The 22,418-nt window shown below is 45.9% G+C and overlaps 2 protein-coding genes across 3 annotated transcripts in view; one reads left to right on the top strand and one right to left on the bottom strand.

Annotated features, from left to right (window-relative positions):
* Positions 1–8,129, bottom strand: part of LOC144509124 (transcription factor MafK-like) — a 48,688-nt gene extending 40,559 nt beyond the window's left edge. Inside the window, exons 1-2 of one of the 2 annotated variants that reach the window (XM_078237503.1) lie at positions 8,028–8,129; positions 7,351–7,470 (exon numbers count right to left, since the gene is read on the bottom strand). The gene's annotated coding sequence lies outside the window, so the exon portion shown is untranslated. Of the gene's footprint in view, positions 1–2,309; positions 2,487–7,350; positions 7,471–8,027 lie in introns of those variants that run through there. The other variant, XM_078237502.1, reaches the window with a different exon arrangement.
* The window catches only part of pla2g6 (phospholipase A2, group VI (cytosolic, calcium-independent)), a 105,028-nt gene continuing 90,087 nt past the window's right edge, over positions 7,478–22,418 (top strand). Inside the window, exon 1 of the mRNA XM_078237437.1 lies at positions 7,478–7,604. The gene's annotated coding sequence lies outside the window, so the exon portion shown is untranslated. The remainder of the gene's footprint in view (positions 7,605–22,418) is intronic.

Raw genomic sequence — 22,418 nt, 5'->3', positions numbered from 1 at the left:
TCAAGGGAAATGTTACAGCACTGAGGGAGGCCGTTTGACCCATCGTGTCTGCATTGGTCCTCCCAATGGGTGTCCATGTGCATAGATCCCTGAAAGTTGGCACCCAGGTTGATAGGGTTGTTAAGAAGGCGTACGGTGTGTTAGCTTTTATTGGTAGAGGGATTGAGTTTCGGAGCCAGGAGGTCATGCTGCAACTGTACAAAACTCTGGTGCGGCCGCATTTGGAGTATTGCGTACAGTTCTGGTCGCCGTATTATAGGAAAGATGTGGAAGTGTTGGAAAGGGTGCAGAGGAGATTTACCAGGATGTTGCCTGGTATGGTGGGAAAATCGTATGAGGAAAGGCTGAGGGGCTTGAAGTTGTTTTCGTTGGAGAGAAGAAGGTTAAGAGGTGACTTAATAGAGGCATACAAGATGATCAGAGGATTAGATAGGGTGGATAGTGAGAGCCTTTTTCCTCAGATGGTGTTGGCTAGCACGAGGGGACATAGCTTTAAATTGAGGGGTGAGAGATATAGGACAGATGTTAGAGGTAGGTTCTTTACTCAGAGAGTAGTAAAGGCGTGGAATGCCCTGCCTGCAGCAGTAGTGGCCTCGTCAACATTAAGAGCATTCAAATGGTTATTGGACAAACATATGGATGATATTGGAATAGTGTAGATTAGAGGGGCTTTAGATTGGTACCACTGGTCGGCGCAACATCGAGGGCCGAAGGGCCTGTACTGCGCTGTAATATTCTATGTTCTATGAATGAGTAACTTACCAATTACCACATTCCCCTGCCTTCTCCCCGCAACCCTTCCTTTTTCAAAATCCTTCCTTTTTCAAAAAAAAAACACTTAATTCCCATTTGAATTCTTTCCTTACAAGGTGAATGGGCACAATCATGAGTAGATTAACCTTCAGAGTTGCTCCTACCGTCTGCCAATCACCCTGGACAAAGCCAAGATCCGCGCCACACACCTTGCAGAAGGGGACATCTCAACCGACAAGAAGGTAACTTTATACAAGCGAGTTACTGCTGGAATCTGAAACCAAAAGAGAAAATGCTGGAAAATCTCAGCAGGTCTGGCAGCATCTGTAAGGAGAGAAAAGGGCTGACAAACTTTGACAAAGGGTCATCTGGACTCGAAACGTAAACTCTTTTCTCGCCTTACAGATGCTGCCAGACCTGCTGAGATTTTCCAGCATTTTCTCTTTTGGTTCAAGAAGGTAACCTTGGTAGGGTGAAACTATTACTTCCTTCCTCCCTCTCCACTCCCCTCACTCACCCACTTTAATTTTCTCTTCCCCCCCCTCTCTTTCTCTCAAAAACCCAAATTCTTCAGAGGAATTGTTTTGGCGTTGTTTTAAAGTTTATTTATCAGTCACAAGTAGGCTTACATTAACACCGCAATGAAGTTACTGTGAAAATCCCCTAGTCGCCACACTCCGGCGCCTGTTCGGGTTACACTGAGGGAGAATTTAGCACGGCCAATGCACCTTAACCAGAATGTCTTTCGGACTGGGGGAGGAAACCGGAGCACCCAAAGAACAAAGAACAATACAGCACAGGAACAGGCCCTTCGGCCCTCCAAGCCCGTGCCGCTCCCTGGTCCAAACTAGACCATTCTTTTGTATCCCTCCATTCCCACTCCGTTCATATGGCTGTCGAGATAAGTCTTAAACGTTCCCAGTGTGTCCGCCTCCACCACCTTGCCTGGCAGCGCATTCCAGGCCCCCACCACCCTCTGTGTAAAATATGTCCTTCTGATATCCTCCCCCCCTTCACCTTGAACCTATGACCCCTCGTGAACGTGACCACCGACCTGGGGAAAAGCTTCCCACCGTTCACCCTATCTATGCCTTTCATAATTTTATACACCTCTATTAGGTCACCCCTCATCCTCCGTCTTTCCAGGGAGAACAACCCCAGTTTACCCAATCTCTCCTCATAACTAAGCCCCTCCATACCAGGCAACATCCTGGTAAACCTCCTCTGTACTCTCTCCAAAGCCTCCACGTCCTTCTGGTAGTGTGGCGTAGGAAACCCACGCAAAAATGGGGGAGAACGTGCAGACTCCGTACAGACAGTGACCCAAATCGAACCCGGGTCGCTGGTGCTGTGAGGCAGCAGTGCTAACCACTGTGCTTTGTTTGCTGGTAGCCTTTAGGCGTCTCAACCAAAGCAGTTAATCTTGAGAGAGATGGAGTGGTAGGTTATTCGAATGTGAGCAAACCCAGTCCTATTCTCCCTACCCTGACATACACAGATAACTTCAGGCAGGCTGATTACATTTATATAGCACCCGTCACAACATTCCAAAGTACCTTCCAGCCAACGAGGTACTCCTTGAAGTGATGTCGCCGCTACGACAAAGGGAACACAGCAGTCAATTTGAGCTCAGTAAACCCTCACAGATAATCTGTCTTCTGTAATTGTTGGGACGTCTTGTTGAAGACATTGGGAAGGCCACACTTGGAATACTGCGTACAGTTCTGGTCACCCTATTATAGAAAGGATATTATTAAACTAGAAAGAGTGCAGAAAAGATTTACGAGGATGCTAACGGGACTTGATGGTTTGAGTTATAAGGAGAGGCTGGATAGACTGGGACTTTTTTCTCTGCAGAGTAGAAGGATTAGGGGATGATCTTATAATGAGGGGCACAGATCAGCTAGATAGTCAATATCTTTTCCCAGAGGTAGGGGAGTCTAAAACTAGAGGGCATAGGTTTAGGGTGAGAGGGAGAGATACAAAAGAGTCCAAAGGGGCAATTTTTTCACACAAAGGGTGGTGTCTGGAACGAGCTGCCAGAGATAGTAGTAGAGGCAGGTACAATTTTGTCTTTTAAAAAGCATTTAGACAGTTCCATGGGTAAAATGGGTATAGAGGGATATGGGCCAAACGTGGGCAATTGGGACTAGCTTAGGCATTTAAAAAAAGGGGCGGCATGGGCAAGTTGGGCCGAAGGGCCTGTTTCCAAGCTGTAAACCTCTATGACTAATGTTGTTTTGACCTTGTGGCTAAGATCAAGCATCAGATCAAGCCCAAGATGGGATGCAATGCCTTATCTCGTCAGCTTGGATCTTGTTTGTCTCTCTTGTGAATTGGATTCAATTGGATTTTGAATTTGGTTTTCACAGCAAGCAAGGAATGGATATGTGTTAGAAACTCTAACAGGATTAGACAGGGTAGATTCAAAAAGAATGTTCCTGATGGTAGGGGAGTCCAGAACTAGGGGTCAGAGTTTGAGGATAAGGGGTAAACCTTTTAGGACTGAGGTGAGGAGAAATTTCTTCACCCAGAGGGTGGTGAATGTGTGGAATTCACTCCCACAGAAAGTAGCTGAGGCCAAAGTTGTGTGATTTCAAGAAGAAATTAGATATAGCTCTTGGGGCTAAAGGGATCAAGGGATATGGGAGAAGGGGGGAATCAGGATATTGAATTTGATGATCAGCCATGATCAAAATTAATGGCGGAGCAGGCTCGAAGGGTCTACTCCTGCTTCTAGTTTCTGTGTGTTTAAGTAAGTTTATTTATTAGTCACAAGTAAGGCTTACATTAACACTGCAATGAAGTTACTGTGGAAATTCCCCTAGTCGCCACAGCCCGGTACCTGTTCGGTTCAATGCACCTAACCAGCACGTCTTTGGGACTGTGGGAGGAAACCGGAGCGCCCGGGAGGAAACCCACGCAGACACGGGGAAAATGTGCAAACTCCACACAGACAGTGACCCAAGCCGGGAATCGAACCCGGGTCCCTGGCGCTGGGAGGCGGCAGTGCTAACCCACTGTGCAATTTCAAAAAATTTGAAATTTTAAAAAAAGTTGGTTGAGGGCAAATATTGGGGATAACCTCCCCACTCTCCTTCGAAATAATGTCATAGGACCATTTAGAGAGCAGACAGGGTCTCAGTTGAATATCTGATCTGACAGACAACATCCCCAACAGTGCGGCACTTCCTCCGCGATGCGCCAGTGTCAACCGTGATTTTTGCGTTCAGATCCCATGTTTCTATTCCACACCCCCCCCCCCCCGCCCACAACAACCAGGTGTTACCGTTCATGCCCTTGGAAAAAATATACCTGTTTGGCCATTGAAAGAGGAAACGCCTCCCTTAACAGTGCACTTAACCATCATTTCCTTTTAGTTCTGTGCATCTTGTAGATATCATTTCAAGTCCAAAGATGTGCGAGTTAGGTTGATTGGCCAGGTTGGATGCGTAGGTTAGAGGGATTAGAGGGTAAATATGTGAGGGTAGGGCCTGGGTGGGATTGTGGTCGGTGCAGACTCGATGGGCCGAATGGCCTCCTTCTGCACTGTAGGGTTTCTATGATTTCTATCTATGAAGTGAATTGAGATAGTTGCGCTGACATCGAACTGTGCCAGTCCACTGTTGACAAGACAGCGTGTTTTTAAAAAACATCAATTATGAGGATTGGTCAGAATGTTTAAACAATGAGCTAAACAGAGCAGAAAGTCTGTTGACTTAACTGATCTCAGCTGAGGTGGCGGGCACGATCGCTCTTGGGTTCTCTCCCATTTATGTCTGTTTATTGGAACAGGATGCCAGTGGCTATAGTTTGAGGAGAATCACCATAAAATCATAGAATCCCTTTTGATTAGATTTATTATTCTCACATGTATTAATAAATAGTGAAAAGTATTGTTTCTTGTGCACTATACAGCCAATTATAGTACAGGAGGCCATTCGGCCCATCAAGTCTGCACTGACCACAATCCCACCCAGGCCCTATCCCCGTAAACCCACACATTTACTCTGCTAATCCCCCTGACACTAGGGTCAATTTAGCACGGCCAATACACCTAACCTGCAAATCTTTGGCATGCGGGAGGAAACTGGAGCACCCAGAGGAAACCCACGCAGACACGGGGAGAATGTGCAAACTCCACGCAGACAGTAACCCAAGGCTGGAATTGAATCCGTGTCCCTGGCGCTGTGAGGCAGCAGTGCTAAACACCACAGTGCCGCCGTGCTGCCCACGCGTAGCTCTTTACCATCTGGAAAGGCTTGTGCATTGATAAATCGACCTGTTTTGACCGCGTTATGAACACACATTAGAGGATGGAGTTTTTAAAAAATAATGTTTTTTTAAAGTTGGCTGAGGATAAATATTAGGGATAACTTCCCTGCTCTTTTTCGAAATAATGCCATGGGATCGTTTACAGAGCAGGCAGGGTCTCAGTTTAACATCCGACAGACAGCACCTCCAACGGTGCGGCACTTCCTCCGCAATGCACCGGAATGTCAACTATGGTCTTTGTGTTCAGATCCTGCGGTGGGGTTTGAACCGGGAACCGTGTGATTCAAGAGGCAAGTGTGCTACCAACTGAGCCATAGCCAACAGGCATAAACAAAGAAACTAGAAGCAGGAGGAGGCCATTCGGCCCTTCGAGCCTGCTCCGCCATTCAGTTTGATCACGGTTGATCATCAAATTCAATATCCTGATTCCCCCTTCCTTCCCCGTATCCCTTGATGCCTTTAGCCTCAAGAGCGATATCTAATTTCTTCTCGAAATCACACAAGGTTTTGGTCTCATACATAAACACATACATAACATGTCGCACTAACAATCAGAGGCCATCCTGGCTAGTTATTTTTCCTACTGCCTTGGCCAGCTCGTCAGGACGCATTGAACCACCACCATTATCCCCCACCAATTCTTTATTCTCTCCAAGCAAAAGGCTTCATGTCCCTTTTGCTTCTGCTATTAACATCCACACAATCCATCAGCCGGTACGAGAAATCATCCAGGGATCCAGACACTTAACAGAAGCCATCGCAACCGGTGCCAACAGTCCCAACCCACTGTGACAGTGGAATCTGGAAAATACCTCACCGGTTCCAAGTAGAAATGACTAGGCAGCACATAACTTAGGTTCCGAAATGGATTCCAGATAGTCACCCAACCACATGGTTAAATATTAAACAGATGGCTGGACTGTGAAAAAGTTCCTGCAGGAACTGCATGCATGTGGACATAGCCTACACAACCCACATGCTTGTGGCAGTTTAAGAGGGCTCCAATTCAACAACACAGCTTCAGTTCAACAACACAACGTTTTGTTTTCAATATCCAATTTTAAACAGATTGTTTTCCAATCTTTCCGCTGGCATGCACTTTAAGAGAGCTTAAATGGGACAAAACAATTTGATTTTTGACTCGATTTCTGATTTCAAACTGACTGTTTTCCAAGCTTCCCATTCTATCTGCGCGTTAGCATGTTAACTACCAATGGATTAAAATCAGATCATCAATATTTCCTGCATTTTTTACATGTGTCCACATGTGGGTTAAAAATTGCTTCAACTCAAACCAATATCTTCTGTGTTTTTAAACGTTATTTACATGTATCCACATGTGGGTTAAAATTGATTTAAGTCAAATCAATATTTCTTATTTTTTTTAAATGCTATTTACATGTATCCACATTGGATTAAAGACAAATCAATATTTCAATATTCATTATTTTTTAAATGTTATTTACATGTATCCACATGTGGGTTATTAGTAGATTTAAATCAAATCAATACTTATTTATTGAATGTTATTTGTATGTATCCACCTGTGGATTAATAATAGATTAAAGTCAAATTCAATATCTTCTGTGTTTTTAAATGTTATTTACATGTATCCACATGGGTTATTAGTAGATTTAGATCAAATCAACACTTATTTAATGTTATTTACATGTATCCACATGTGGGTTATTAGTAGATTTAGATCAAATCAACACTTATTTAATGTTATTTACATGTATCCACGTGGGTTATTAGTAGATTTAGATCAAATCAACACTTATTTAATGTTATTTACATGTATCCACGTGGGTTATTAGTAGATTTAAATCAAATCAACACTCATTTAATGTTATTTACATGTATCCACATGTGGTTTATTAGTAGATTTAGATCAAATCAACACTTATTTAATGTTATTTACATGTATCCACGTGGGTTATTAGTAGATTTAGATCAAATCAACACTTATTTAATGTTATTTACATGTATCCACGTGGGTTATTAGTAGATTTAAATCAAATCAACACTTATTTAATGTTATTTACATGTATCCACATGTGGGTTATTAGTAGATTTAGATCAAATCAACACTTATTTAATGTTATTTACATGTATCCACGTGGGTTATTAGTAGATTTAGATCAAATCAACACTTAATGTTATTTATATGAATCAACCTGTGAATTAATAAAGTCAAATCAATATTTCTTATTTTTTTCAAATGTTATTAACATGTATCCACCTGTGGATTAACAACAAGATAGAAATCAAATCATCAATATGTCCTGTTTGTTTTCTAAAATGTCATTAACATGCACCTACCTGCGGCTCGCTGCAACTTCCCTCCCTGGGCCTTTTCTTTGCTTCAGGCTTTGCTTGTTGAATATATGATCCTCCGAGGTGCTTAATCTCTCCTCCCTTTTCCTTCCTTGCTTCTCCACCCTGGTTGGGTGAGACGTAGAGGAGGGGGGGGGGGGGGGGAAAAAAAGGCTTCAGCAAAAACAAGAAGAAAAACCCAACAACCAGCAACGACTTGAGTCAAGTTTTTAAAAACCCAAGAGAAGGTGGTGGAGGAGGTAAGTGGGGTGGGGGGGGTGAAAGAAGGGGAATCCAACTCATGGAATATGAGAGAGAGAGAGAGATCTTCAGTGTCAAATCAGCCCCCCCCAAAAAAAAAGGGGGGTGGGGAAGATTTACTCTCCCCAACAGAAATAAAAAAGATACAGACAACATTAAAGTATGTCTGGATTCTACAAGATTAAAGTATCTCTGAGGAAGGCTGGATTCTGAAATCAACCATAAAAGTACATGCTCACAGAACTGCAACCCAGAGTGATTCAGCACCAAAGCACCCAGCCCAACTCAGTAACAATTTCTGGTCAACAGAAACTTCTTCCTTATTTATGTTTCAAATTATCATTAAAAGGGGTCAAATTAGGGGTTGTTGAAAATAATTATCTCTTCTCCCCCCCCTCTCCCTCCACCCCACCTTTACTCACTCTTTCCAGTGGAACTTGGGGCGAGATCTGCCCTGTGTTGTTTTGTCTCCAAGTCCCTGTGTATGAAAACAAGTCAGTTCCTGGAATTCCTGGGTCAGATGATACTCACACACGCAGATGCCTTTCATTCATAAAAAACACACAGCGGCGCCCCGCGCGTCACCAGCTGCTGCCCATACATGGCAAAGGGGGTGACGTCATCCGATCCGGTGGAAAAGGGATGATGTAATCCGTGGGAGGGAGAGAGAGAGAGAGGGGTGCGGCGCCACCTTTGTGCGGGGCGCGCGGGGGCACAAGTGCCACCGGGTGCGGAGTGGGAGGGGAGGGTGAGTGTCGGCGCCATCTTTGTGCGGGGCGCGGCACAGCTCTCTCTCGGGGCGGGGCCACAGAGGAGGGGGAGGAGGAGGAGGCAAGATGTCGCCATCTTTGTGAGGGGCGCAAGCGCGTGGGGGGGGGCAGGATGCCGCCATCTCTGTGGGTACAGGATGCAAAGGCGGCGCCATCTTTGTGGGGGGCACTCTGCCAGGCACTGTTCTCTCTCCACTTGGTCTCAGTGCTCCCTGTTTTAAAGTTTATTTTCTCAGTGTCACAAGTAGGCTGACATTAGCACTGCAATTAAGTTACTGTGAAAAATCCCCTGGTCGCCTAACCTGCACATTTTTTGGACGCAAAGGGACAATTTAGCATAGCCAATCCACCCTAACCTCCATCACGCAAACCAGCCTCCCATCCATTGACTCCATCTACACTTCCCGCTGCCTCGGCAAAGCAGCCAACATAATTAAGGACCCCACACATCCCGGACATTCTCTCTTCCACCTTCTTCCGTTGGGAAAAAGATACAAAAGTCTGAGGTCACGTACCAACAGACTCAAGAACAGCTTCTTCCCTGCTGCCGTCAGACTTTCGAATGGAACCTACGTTGCACTAAGTTCATCTTTCTCTACACCCTAGCTCTGACTGTAACACTACATTCTGCACTCTCTCATTTCCTTCTCTATGAACGATATGCTTTGTATAGCGCGCAAGAAACAATACTTTTCACTGTATGTTAATACATGTGACAATAATAAATCAAATCAAATCAAATCTTTGGACACTAAGGGGCAATTTAGGATGGCCAATTCACCGCACACCTTTGGACTGTGGGAGGAAACCGGAGCACCTGGAGGAAACCCACACAGACACAAGGAGAATGTGCAAACTCCACACAGACAGTGACCCAAGCCGGGAATCGAACCCAGGTCCCTGGCACTGTGAGGTAGCAGTGCTAACCACTGTGCCACCGTGCCACTTATTTAATGTTATTTAAATAACATAATAAAAGTACTTTTTTTGAAATGTACTTTTTGAAGTGTAGACATTGTTGTGCCATAGGAAATGCAGCAGACAATTTGTGCACAGCAAGCTCCCACAATGTGACGATGACCAGGTATTCTGTGGTTGTCTTTTCAGTGATGTTAATTGAAGGATAAATATTGGCTTGGACAATGGGGAGAACTCCATTTGCTCAAAACAACGCTGTGGGATCTTTTACATCCTTGTGAGCGGCCAGGCGGAACCTCAGTTTAGCATCACAGCTGGCAGTGACAGGGCAGCACTCCCTGCGTAGTGCATTTGGATGTCAACCTGGCTTAAGTGCCCGAGCCTCTGGAGCCGATCTTGCTCCCACAATTGGGCTGTACATGGAGTGCACATGATGAAGTGGCAGCCAGCTCCAGCATTCACAGTGCATTTAAATTTGACACAATCTGGATTAAACCAATATCTCAAACTAAAGGGGTGGCACAGTGGTTAGAACTGCTGCCTCACACAGCCAGAGACCCAGGTTCGATTCCCAGCTTGGGTCACTCTCTGTATGGAGTCTGCACACTCTCTCCATGTCTGCGTGGGCTTCCTCCGGGTGCTCCGGTTTCCTCCCACAGTCTAACAACGTGCTGGTTAGGGTGCATTGGCCGTGCTAAATTCTCCCTCAGTGTACCCAAACAGGTGCTGGAGTGTGACGACTAGGGGATTTTCACAGTAACTTCATTGCAGCCTACTTGTGACACTAAGGGCGTCAGGGTGGCACAGTGGTTACCACTGCTGCCTCACAGCGCCAGGGACTCGGGTTCAATTCCTGGCTTGGGCTACTGTCTGTGTGGAGTTTGCATGTTCTCCCCATGTCTGTGTGGGATTCCTCTGGGTGCTCCGGTTTCCCCCCACAGTCCAAAGATCATAGAATCATAGAAACCCTACAGTGCAGAAGGAGGCCATTCGGCCCATCGAGTCTGCACCGACCACAATCCCACCCAGGCCCTACCCCCACATAATTACCCACTAATCCCTCTAACCTACACATCTCAGGACTCTAAGGGACAATTTTTAACCTGGCCAATCAACCTAACCCGCACATCTTTGGACTGTGGGAGGAAACCGGAGCACCCGGAGGAAACCCACGCAGACACGAGGAGAATGTGCAAACTCCACACAGACAGTGACCCGAGCCGGGAATCGAACCCGGGACCCTGGAGCTGTGAAGCAGCAGTGCTAACCACTGTGCTACCGTGCCGCCCAGATGTGCAGATGTGCAGGTTGGGTGGATTGACCATGCTAAATTGCCCCTTAGTGTCCAAAGATGTGTAGGTAAGGTGGATTGGCCATGTTAAATGGCCCCTTAGTGCCCAAAGATGTGCGGGTTAGGTGGATTGGCCATGCTAAATTGCCCCTTAGTGCCTAAAGGTGTGCAGGTTAGGTGCATTGGCCATGTTAAACTGTCTGTTTTTTGTCAAGGGGATTAACAAGGTAAACATGTGGGGTTACATAGAATCATAGAATCCTACAATGCAGAAAGAGGCCATTCGGCCCATCGAGTCTGCACCAACCACAATCCCAACCACAATCCCACCCAGGCCGACATATCCCGACATATTTACCCACTAACCCCTCTAACCTATGCATCCCGGGACACTAAGGGGCAATTTAGAATGGCCAATCAAGCTAACCCGCACATCTTTGGACTGTGGGAGGAAACCGGAGCACCCGGAGGAAACCCACGCAGACACGAAGAGAATGTGCAAACTCCACACAGACAGCGACCCGAGCCGGGATTCGAACCCAGGTCCCTGGAGCTGTGAAGCAGCAGTGCTAACCGCTGTGCTACCGTGCCGCCCATTACGGGTATAGGGCCTGCGTGGGATTGCTGTCGGTGCAGGCTCGATGGGCCGAATGGTCTCCTTCTGCACTGTAGGGATTCTAGGATCAATAAATTTTTAAAAAGCTTTAATTCCCAAATCTATATCATTAGCTGAGTCCTATTCAAAGGAACGAGGGGAGAAGTTCAACCAATTGACGGGGGGGGCAAAACATTCAAGAAAATTTCAGTTGAGAAAAAATAAAATATCCCTTAAGATCGCACTTGGGATACCGTGTGCAATTCTGGTCACATTGTAGAAAGGATTTTATTAAACTAGAAAGAATGCAGAAAAGATTTATGAGGATGCTTCCGGGACTTGATGGATTGAGTTATAACGAGAGGCTGGATTGACTGGGACTTTTTTCTGTGGAACGTAGGAGGCTGACGGGTGGCCTTATAGAAGTCTATAAAATAATGAGGGGCACAGATCAGTTAGATGGTCAATATCTTTTCCCAAAGGTAGGGGAGTCTAAAACTAGAGGGCATAGGTTTAAGGTGAGAGGGGAGAGATACAAAAATGTCCAGAGAGGCCATCTTTTCACACAGAGGGTGGTGAGTGTCTGGAACGAGCTGCCAGAGGCAGTAGCAGAGACGGGTACAATTTTGTCTTTTAAAAAGCGTTTAGACAGTTACATGGTTACGATGGGTATAGAGGGATCTGGGCCAAATGCGGGCAATTGGGATTAGTTTAGGGGTTTAAAGAAAAAGGGCGGCATGGACAAGTTGGGCCGAAGGGCCTGTTTCCATGCTGTAAGACTCTATGACTCTGTGACTCTGTGACATACCGAGAACTCAGAAATGCATGGTAAGCAAATCTAATGTGAAATATATTAATGTATATATCAGAGATATGTTTAAGATATTAAATATCGCAGAAAAATGTGTAGGAAAAACAAATCACACAAATCTCCGAAGGGAGATGAGAGAAACGATTGGATTGTACGAGGAAACTGTTGCATAAAGAGGTGGTTAGGAGGTCAAATAGCAAACCAGAATTGGTGGACTTTAACCAACCTTATATAAACAGGATTAACTCAAACATTTAACCTGTTAAGTGCTTACTTCCAGGGTTTAATCAGTGCATAACACGCTATAGGAGCATGCCATCTTTGCAAGGAGCTTCCATTCCTCAACCTGGGATGGCACGGTGGCACAGTGGTTAGCACTGCTGCCTCACAGCGCCGGGGACCCGGGTTCGATTCCTGACTCGAGTCACTGTCTGTGCGGAGTCTGCACGTTCTCCCCCGTGTCTGTGTGGGTTTCCTCCAGGTCCTCCGGTTTCCTCCCACAGTCCGAAAGACGTGCTGGTTAGGTGGATTGGCCGTGCTAAATTCTCCCTCAGTGTAACCCGAACAGGTGCCAGAGTGTGGCAACTAGGGGATTTTCACAGTAACTTCATTGCAGTGTTAATGTAAGCCTAAAGTAAAGTTAAAGTTTATTTATTAGTCACAAGTAAGGAAGGTTTACATGAACACTGCAATGAAGTTACTGTGAAATTCCCCGAGTCGCCACAGTCCGGTGCCTGTTCGGGTCAATGCACCTAACCAGCATGTCTTTCAGAATGTGGGAGGAAACCGGAGCACCCGGAGGAAACCCACGCTGACACGGGGAGAACGTGCAGACTCCACACAGATAGTGACCCAAGCCGGGAATCGAACCTGGGTCCCTGGTGCTGTGAAGCAGCAGTACTAACCACTGTGCTACCATGCCGCCCACAAGCCTACTTGTGACATTAATAAATAAACTTTAAACTTTAACATTTAAAGCAACACTTTAAATTTATTTTATTAGTAGTCTAGCAATAAGACCACTGGGGCGGCACGGTGGCGCTGTGGTTAGCACTGCTGCCTCACAGCACCAGGGACCCAGGTTCAAGTCCAGCTTGGGTCACTGTCTGTGTGGAGTTTGCACATTTTCCCCATGTCTGCGTGGGTTTCCTCCGGGTGCTCCGGTTTCCTCCCACAGTCTGAAAGACGTGCTGGTTAGGTCCATTGGCCGTGCTAAATTCTCTCTCAGTGTGCCTGAACAGTGTGTGGTGACTAGGGGAATTTCACAGTAAGCTTACTTGTGACATTAATAAATAAACTTAAAACTTTAATGGCTTGTTAACATTTAAATTTTTTAAAAAATTATTAATAATCCAGCGATAATACCAGTGGGCCATTGCCTCCCCATACTCATAGAATAGAATCATAGAATCCCTACAGTGCAGAAGGAGGCCATTCGGCCCATTGAGTCTGCACCGACCACAATCCCACCCAGGCCCTACCCCCACATATTTACCCGCTAATCCCTCTAACCTACGCATCTCAGGACTTTAAGGGGCAATTTTTAACCTGGCCAATCAACCTAACCCGCACATCTTTGGACTGTGGGAGGAAACCGGAGCACTCGGAGGAAACCCACGCAGACACGAGGAGAATGTGCAAACTCCACACAGACAGTGACCCAAGCCAGGAATTGAACCCAGGACCCTGGAGCTGTGAAGCAGCAGTGCTAACCACTGTGCTACCGTGCCGCCCCATAGAATCATAGAATCCCTACAGTGCAGAAGGAGGCCATTCAGCCCATCGAGCCTGCACTGACCGTAATCCAACCCAGGCCCATTCCCATAACCCCATGCATTTACCCTAGCTCGTCTCCCTGACACTAAGGTGCAATTTAGCACCTAATTTTGAATCACTCGTTTTAAATTCTAATATTTCATTTAATCTCTGCTATTCCCAAAAGCTTGTTAACTGCATTTAAGTAAGGGTAATAATTCCACAGAACATTAAATATGATTTGATTACTCAATACCAGGATATTCCATTCAACATACATTTAGCCCGATTACACATTCACCCACCAGTTGGGTAAACAATTTAGCACCTAATTTGCACCTTTGTGTCCAATGCACCTAACCTGCACATCTTTGGACACTAAGGGGCAATTTAGCATGGCCAATCCACCTCACCTACACATCTTTGGACACTAAGGGTCAATTTAGCATGGTCAATCTACCTAACGCTGTTCTATATTATTTTAATTCCAGGTTCATTTGATTAACGAATTGAAATTAAATTTAAACATCCCCATGGGGTCATGCGAACTTGAGTTCCTGCATCCTTAGTTGAGGCCTCGAGATCGCAGTACCATGATCATTTTGCACAATGTTCCCCGCCCCCCCCATGCACATAACAACTCATTTTGAATCACTCGTTTTAAGTTCTAATATTTCATTTAATCTCTGCTATTCCCAAAAGCTTGTTAACTGCATTTGAGTAAGGGTAATAATTCATAGAAACATAGAAACCCTACAGTGCAGAAGGAGGCCATTCGGCCCATCGAGTCTGCACCGACCACAATCCCACCCAGGCCCTACCCCCACAAACTTTACCCGCTAATCCCTCTAACCTACACATCACAGGACTCTAAGGGACAATTTTTAACCTGGCCAATCAACCTAACCCGCACATCTTTCCACAGAACATTAAATATGATTTGATTACTCAATACCAGGATATTCCATTCAACATACATTTAGCCCGATTACACATTCACCCACCAGTTGGGTAAACAATTTAGCACCTAATTTGCACCTTTGTGTCCAATGCACCTAACCTGCACATCTTTGGACACTAAGGGGCAATTTAGCATGGCCAATGCACCTAAGCTGCACATCTTTGGACACTAAGGGTCAATTTAGCATGGCCAATCCACCTCACCTACACATCTTTGGACACTAAGGGTCAATTTAGCATGGCCAATCCACCTAACCTGCACATCTTTGGACACTAAGGGTCAATTTAGCATGGTCAATCCACCTCACCTACACATCTTTGGACACTAAGGGGCAATTTAGCATGGCCAATGCACCTAACCTGCACATCTTTGGACACTAAGGGTCAATTAAGCATGGCCAATCCACCTCACCTACACATCTTTGGACACTAAGGGTCAATTTAGCATGGTCAATCTACCTAACGCTGTTCTATATTATTTTAATTCCAGGTTCATTTGATTAACGAATTGAAATTAAATTTAAACATCCCCATGGGGTCATGCGAACTTGAGTTCCTGCATCCTTAGTTGAGGCCTCGAGATCGCAGTACCATGATCATTTTGCACAATGTTCCCCGCCCCCCCCATGCACATAACAACTCATTTTGAATCACTCGTTTTAAGTTCTAATATTTCATTTAATCTCTGCTATTCCCAAAAGCTCGTTAACTGCATTTGAGTAAGGGTAATAATTCCACAGAACATTAAATATGATTTGATTACTCAATACCAGGATATTCCATTCAACATACATTTAGTCTGATTACACATTCATCCACCAGTTGGGTAAACAAATCTATTACCATAAGCCAGGCCGATCTGATAAAATACCCAACAGTGCTCTGAAACTGAAGTTTACAGCATAAAAATGAAGCAAAGATCAAGGTATAGATCACTGGTCCAAAACAAAGAGGGAGGAATGTTGAATGAAAAGATAAGGATAGTATGTACAAACAGAAAGGTCATAGCAGTGGTAGATTTTAAAAAGCTTGATGTATACTTGGGGATTTACAAATAATCAGCATTCTCCTGCTGCCAGGGTAGCACAGTGGTTAGCACTGCTGCCTCACAGCGCCAAGGACCCGAGTTCTATTCCCGGCTCAGACCATAAGACATAGGAGCAGAATTAGGCCACTCGGCCCATCGAGTCTGCTCCGCCATTCAACATGGCTGATTTTATTTCTCATCCCCATTCTCCTGCCTTTTCCCCATAACCCCTGATCCCCTTATCAATCAAGAACCTATCTATCTCTGTCTTAAAGACACTCAATGACCTGGCCTCCACAGTCTTCTGCGGCAAAGAGTTCCACAGATTCACCACTCTCTGGCTGAAGAAATTCCTCCTTATCTTTGTTTCAAAGGATCATCCCTTTAGCCTGAGGTTGTGCCCTCTGGTTCGAGTTTTTCCTATTAGTGGAAACATCCTCTCCACATCCACTCTATACAGGCATCACAGTATCCTGTAAGTTTCAATAAGTTCCCCCCTCATCCTTCTGAACTCCAACGAGTACAGACCCAGAGTCCTCAACCATTCCTCATACGACAAGCTCTTCATTCCAGAGATCATTCTTGTGAACCTCCTCTGGACCCTTTCCAAGGCCAGCACATCCTTCCTCAGATATGGGGTCCAAATCTGCTCACAATACTCCAAATGGGGTCTGACCAGAGCCTTATACAGCCTCAGAAATACATTCATGCTCTTGTATTCTCGCCCTCTCAACATGAATGCTCACATTGCATTTGCCTTCCTAACTGCCGACTGAACCTGCACGTTAACCTTAAGAGAATCTTGAACAATGACTCCCAAATCCCTATGTGTCTCTGATTTCCTAAGCATTTTCCCATTTGGAAAATAGTCTATGCCTCCATCCCTCCTTCCAAAGTGCATAACCTCACACTTTTCCACATTGTATTCCATCTGCCACTTCTTTGCCCACTCTCCTAACCTGTCCAAGTCAAGAACAAAGAACAAAGAACAAAGAACAATACAGCACAGGAACAGGCCCTTCGGCCCTCCAAGCCCGTGCCGCTCCCTGGTCCAAACTAGACCATTCTTTTGTATCCCTCCATTCCCACTCCATTCATATGGCTGTCTAGATAAGTCCTTCTGCAGCCCCCCCCTGCTTCCTCAATACTACCTGTCTCTCTACATATCTTTGTATCATCTGCAAACTTAGCAACAGTGCCTTCAGTTCCTTCCTCCAAATCATTAATGTATATTGTGAAAAGTTGTGGTCCCAGCACTGACCCCTGAGGCACACCACTAGTCACCGGCTGCCATCCTGAGAAAGACCCCTTTATCCCCACTCTCTGCCTTTTGCCAGTCAACCAATCCTCTATCCATGCCAGGATCTTACCCTTACCACTATGGGCACTTAACTTACTTAACAGTCTCCGATGCGGCACCTTGTCAAAGGCCTTCTGGAAATCCAAATAAATTACGTCCACTGGTTCTCCTTTATCTAACTTCCTTGTTACCTGCTCAAAGAACTCTAACAGATTTGTTAGACGTGACCTCCCCTTGACAAAGCCGTGCTGACTCAGTCCTACTTTACCATGCACTTCCAGATACTTTGGGATTTCATCTTTAATGGTGGACTCTAAAATCTTGCCAATGACCGAAGTCGGGCTAACTGGCCTATAATTTCCCGTCTGCTGCCTCCCTCCCTTCTTAAACAGCGGTGTTACATTTGCTACTTTCCAGTCCTCTGGTACCCTCCTTGCCTCCAGTGATTCCTGAAAGATGCCTACATAGTTTCTTCAGCTATCTCTTTTAGAACCCCGGGGTGTAGTCCATCCGGTCCAGGTGATTTATCCACCTTCAGACCTTTCAGCTTCCCCAGAATTTTCTCCTTAGTGATGGCCACTACACTCACCTGTGCCCCCTGATTCTCCTGGAGCTCTGGCATCCCACTGGTGTCTTCCACCATGAAGACTGATCAGTTCCTCTGCCAGTGCTTTGTTTCCTACTTTTCCTTCTCCAGCCTCATTTTCCAGTGGTCCAATGTCTATTTTTGCCTCTCTCTTACCTTTTATATATTGAAAAAAACTCTTCCTATCTTCTTTTATATTACTAGCTAGCTTACACTCATATTTCATCTTCTCCCCCCTTATTGCTTTTTTGTTGTCCTCTGCTCACTTTTAAAGGCTTCCCAATCCTCTGGCTTCCCACTAATCCTCGCCACTTTGTATGCTTTTTCTTTTGCTTTTATGCTCTCCTTGACTTCCCTCATCAGCCACGGATGTCTTGTCCTCCCCTCAGCACGTTTCCTCCTCCTTGGGATGAATTTCTGTTGTGCCTCCCGAATAACTGTCAAAAACTCCTGCCATTGCTGTTCCACTGTCTTCCCTGCTAGGCTCCCTTTCCAATCAACTCTGGCCAGCTCCTCCCTCATGTCTTTGTAGTTACCTTTATTTAATTGTAATACCGTTACATCTGACTCCAGCTTCTCCCTCTGGTCCCAGCATGATTCAGATGAAGACCATCCCATCGGAACAGGTCCCCTCTTCCCCAATACTGTTGCCAATGTCCCATGAATTCAAACCCATTCCTCCCACACCAATCTTTGAGCCACACATTTACCTCCTTAATCTCATTGACCCTCGTGGCTCAGGTAGTAATCCAGAGATTATTACCTTTTTGGGTCACTGTGCGGAATTTGCATGTTCTCCCCATGTCTGTGTGGGATTCCTCCGGGTGCTCTGGTTTCCTCCCACAATCCGAAAGATGTGCGGGTTAGGTGGATTGGCCGTGCTAAATTGGCTCCAGGGCAGCACGGTGGCACAGTGGTTAGCACTGCTGCCTCACAGCGCCAGGGACCTGGGTTCGATTCCTGGCTTGGGTCACTGTCTGTGTGGAGTTTGCACGTTCTCCCCGTGTCTGCGTGGGTTTCCTCCGGGTGCTCCGGTTTCCTCCCACATTCTGAAAGACGTGCTGGTTAGGTGGATTGGCCGTGCTAAATTCTCCCTCAGTGTACCCGAATAGGTGCCGGAGTGTGGCGATTCGGGAATTTTCACAGTAACTTCATTGCAGTGTTAATGTAAGCCTACATGTGACTAATAAATAAACTTTAACTTTAACTTTTCTCGACGAGCAAACACAATGCCTGGCAGTTGAATAATTTATTGGATTATCATAGAATCACAGAATCCCTACAGTGCAGAAGGAGGCCATTCGGCCCATTGTGTCTGCACTGACAACAATCCCACCCTGGCTCTATCCCCGTAACCCCATGTATCTACCCTGCTAATCCCCCTGACATGATTTAGCATGATGTGGAGATGCCGGCGTTGGACTGGGGTAAACACAGTAAGAAGTTTAACAACACCAGGTTAAAGTCCAACAGGTTTATTTGGTAGCAAAAGCCACACAAGCTTTCGGAGCTGCAAGCCCCTTCTTCAGGTGAGTGGGAATTCTGTTCACAAACAGAGCTTATAAAGACACAGACTCAATTTACATGAATAATGGTTGGAATGCAAATACTTACAACTAATCAAGTCTTTAAGAGACGAAACAATGTGAGTGGAGAGAGCATCAAGACAGGCTAAAAAGATGTGTATTGTCTCCAGACAAGACAGCCAGTGAAACTCTGCAGGTCCACGCAACTGTGGGAGTTACAAATAGTGTGACATGAACCCAATATCCCGGTTGAGGCCGTCCTCGTGTGTGCGGAACTTGGCTATCAGTTTCTGCTCAGCGACTCTGCGCTGTCGTGTGTCGCGAAGGCCGCCTTGGAGAACGCTTACCCGAATATCAGAGGCCGAATGCCCGTGACCGCTGAAGTGCTCCCCAACAGGAAGTGAACACTCTTGCCTGGTGATTGTCGAGCGGTGTTCATTCATCCGTTGTCGCAGCATCTGCATAGTTTCCCCAATGTACCATGCCTCGGGACATCCTTTCTTGCAGCGTATCAGGTAGACAACGTTGGCCGAATTGCAAGAGTATGTACCGTGTACCTGGTGGATGGTGTTCTCACGTGAGATGATGGCATCTGTGTCGATGATCCGGCACGTCTTGCAGAGGTTGCTGTGGCAGGGTTGTGTGGTGTCATGGTCACTGTTCTCCTGAAGGCTGGGTAGTTTGCTGCGGACAATGGTCTGTTTGAGGTTGTGCGGTTGTTTGAAGGCAAGAAGTGGGGGTGTGGGGATGGCCTTGGCGAGATGTTCGTCTTCATCAATGACATGTTGAAGGCTCCGGAGGAGATGCCGTAGCTTCTCCGCTCCGGGGAAGTACTGGACAACGAAGGGTACTCTGTCCACTGTGTCCCGTGTTTGTCTTCTGAGGAGGTCGGTGCGGTTTTTCGCTGTGGCGCGTTGGAACTGTTGATCAATGAGTCTAGCGCCATATCCTGTTCTTATGAGGGCATCTTTCAGCATCTGGAGGTGTCTGTTGCGATCCTCCTCATCCGAGCAGATCCTGTGTATACGGAGGGCTTGTCCGTAGGGGATGGCTTCTTTAATGTGTTTAGGGTGGAAGCTGGAGAAGTGGAGCATCGTGAGGTTATCCGTGGGCTTGCGGTACAGTGAGGTGCTGAGGTGACCGTCCTTAATGGAGATGCGTGTGTCCAAGAATGCAACCGATTCCGGAGAGTAGTCTATGGTGAGCCTGATGGTGGGATGGAACTTGTTGACGTCATCATAGAGTTGTTTCAGTGATTGTTCACCATGAGTCCAAAGGAAGAAAATGTCATCGATGTATCTAGTGTATAGCATCGGTTCTCCACTCACATTGTTTCGTCTCTTAAAGACTTGATTAGTTGTAAGTATTTGCATTCCAACCATTATTCATGTAAATTGAGTCTGTGTCTTTATAAGCTCTGTTTGTGAACAGAATTCCCACTCACCTGAAGAAGGGGCTAAGAGCTCCGAAAGCTTGTGTGGCTTTTGCTACCAAATAAACCTGTTGGACTTTAACCTGGTGTTGTTAAACCTCTTACATGATTTAGCATGGCCAATCCACCTAACCCGCACATATTTGGATACTAAGAAATGCAACCAAAATATAACCTTGCCTCTACCCTGGTATCAACAAGTGACCAGACATCATTCTTAAAAATAAAAGAGAAACTTACATTTATTTAACATCGTTTACAACCTTGGGGCATTCACAAAACACTTTACAGCCAATGAAGTAAGAATCATAGAATCCCCTACAGTGCAGAAGGAGGCCCTTCGGCCCACTGAGTCCACACCGACTGTCTCCAACAGAGTACCTCACCCAGGCCCTTTCCTCCACCCTATCCCCATAACCCCACACATTTAGCATGGCTAATCCTTCTAACCTACACATCTTTGGACATTAAGGGGCAATTTAGCATGGCCAATCCACCTAACCTGCACATCTTTGGACACTAAGGGAGAAATTTTCCCATCCCGCCTACCACGGGAATCATAGTGGATGAGGACTGGATCATGCAAAGGGCGGGATTTTATGGCTTCGGGAAGGGGGAGGCCATAAAATCCTGCCCAAAAGGGCAATTTAGCATGGACAACCCACCTAACCTAAACATCTTTGGATACTAAGGCGTATTTTAGCATGGCCAATCCACTGAACCTACACACCTTTGGAGGGGCAATTTAGCATGGCCAAAGGGGGAGGCAATGGCCTAGTGGTATTATCACAAGACTACTAATCCAGAAATTCAGCTAATGTTCTCAGGACCTGGGTTCGAATCCCGCCACGGCAGATGGTGGGAATTTGAATTCAACAAAGAATATCTGGAATTAAGAATCTACTGATGACCTTGAAACCATTGTCGGAAAAACCCCTCTGGTTCACCAATGTCCCTTTAGGGAAGGAAATCTGCCGTCCTTACCCAGTCTGGCCTACATGTGACTCCAGGGCCACAGCAATGTGGTTGACTCTCAACTGTCCTCTGAAATGCCCCAGCAAGCCACTCATTTCAAGGGCAACTAGGGATGGGCAATAAATGCTGGCCCAGCCAGCGATGCCCATGCCCCACAAATGAATAAAAAAAAAGAATCTACTGATGACCATTGTCGATTGTCAGAAAAACCCATCTGATTCACTAATGTCCTTTAGGGAAGGAAATCTGCCGCCCTTACCCGGTCTGGCCTACATGTGACCCCAGAGCCACAGCAATGTGGTTGACTCTCAACTCCCCTCTGAACAAGGGCAAGTAGGGATGGGCAATAAATGCTGGCCAACCAGCGATGGGTTCGACAAAGGAATTTTAAAAAAAGTACAGCACAGGAATAGGCCCTTCAGCCCATAATTTTGTGCCAAACATGACGCCAAATTAAACTAACCCCATCTGCCTTCCCTTGGTTTATATCCCTCTATTTCTTGAATATTCATGTGCTGATCTAAAGCCTCTTAAATGCCTCTATCCTATCTGACTGCACCACAACCCCGTTCCAGACACCTTCCACTCTCTGTGTAAAAAACTTGCCCCTCACATCTTCTTTGAACTTTCCCCCTCTCACCTTAAGTGCGTGCCCCCTCGTATTAGACATTTCAACTCTGGGAATAAGATTCTGACTGTCAACCCTATCTATGCCTCTCATAATTTTATAGTTAAAAAGCAGGTATCAGTAAAAGCTGACCATAAAAATGTGCTAAAGATCGGTTCATCTGGTAATGTCCTTCAGAGGAGGAAGTTGGCCACCCTGACCTGGTCTGGCCGACATGTGACTCCAGACGCACAGCAGTA

The sequence above is a fragment of the Mustelus asterias genome, chromosome 21, assembly GCF_964213995.1.
Source record: "Mustelus asterias chromosome 21, sMusAst1.hap1.1, whole genome shotgun sequence".
Lineage (NCBI taxonomy): Eukaryota > Metazoa > Chordata > Chondrichthyes > Carcharhiniformes > Triakidae > Mustelus > Mustelus asterias.
This window is presented reverse-complemented; position numbering and strand designations above follow the sequence as displayed.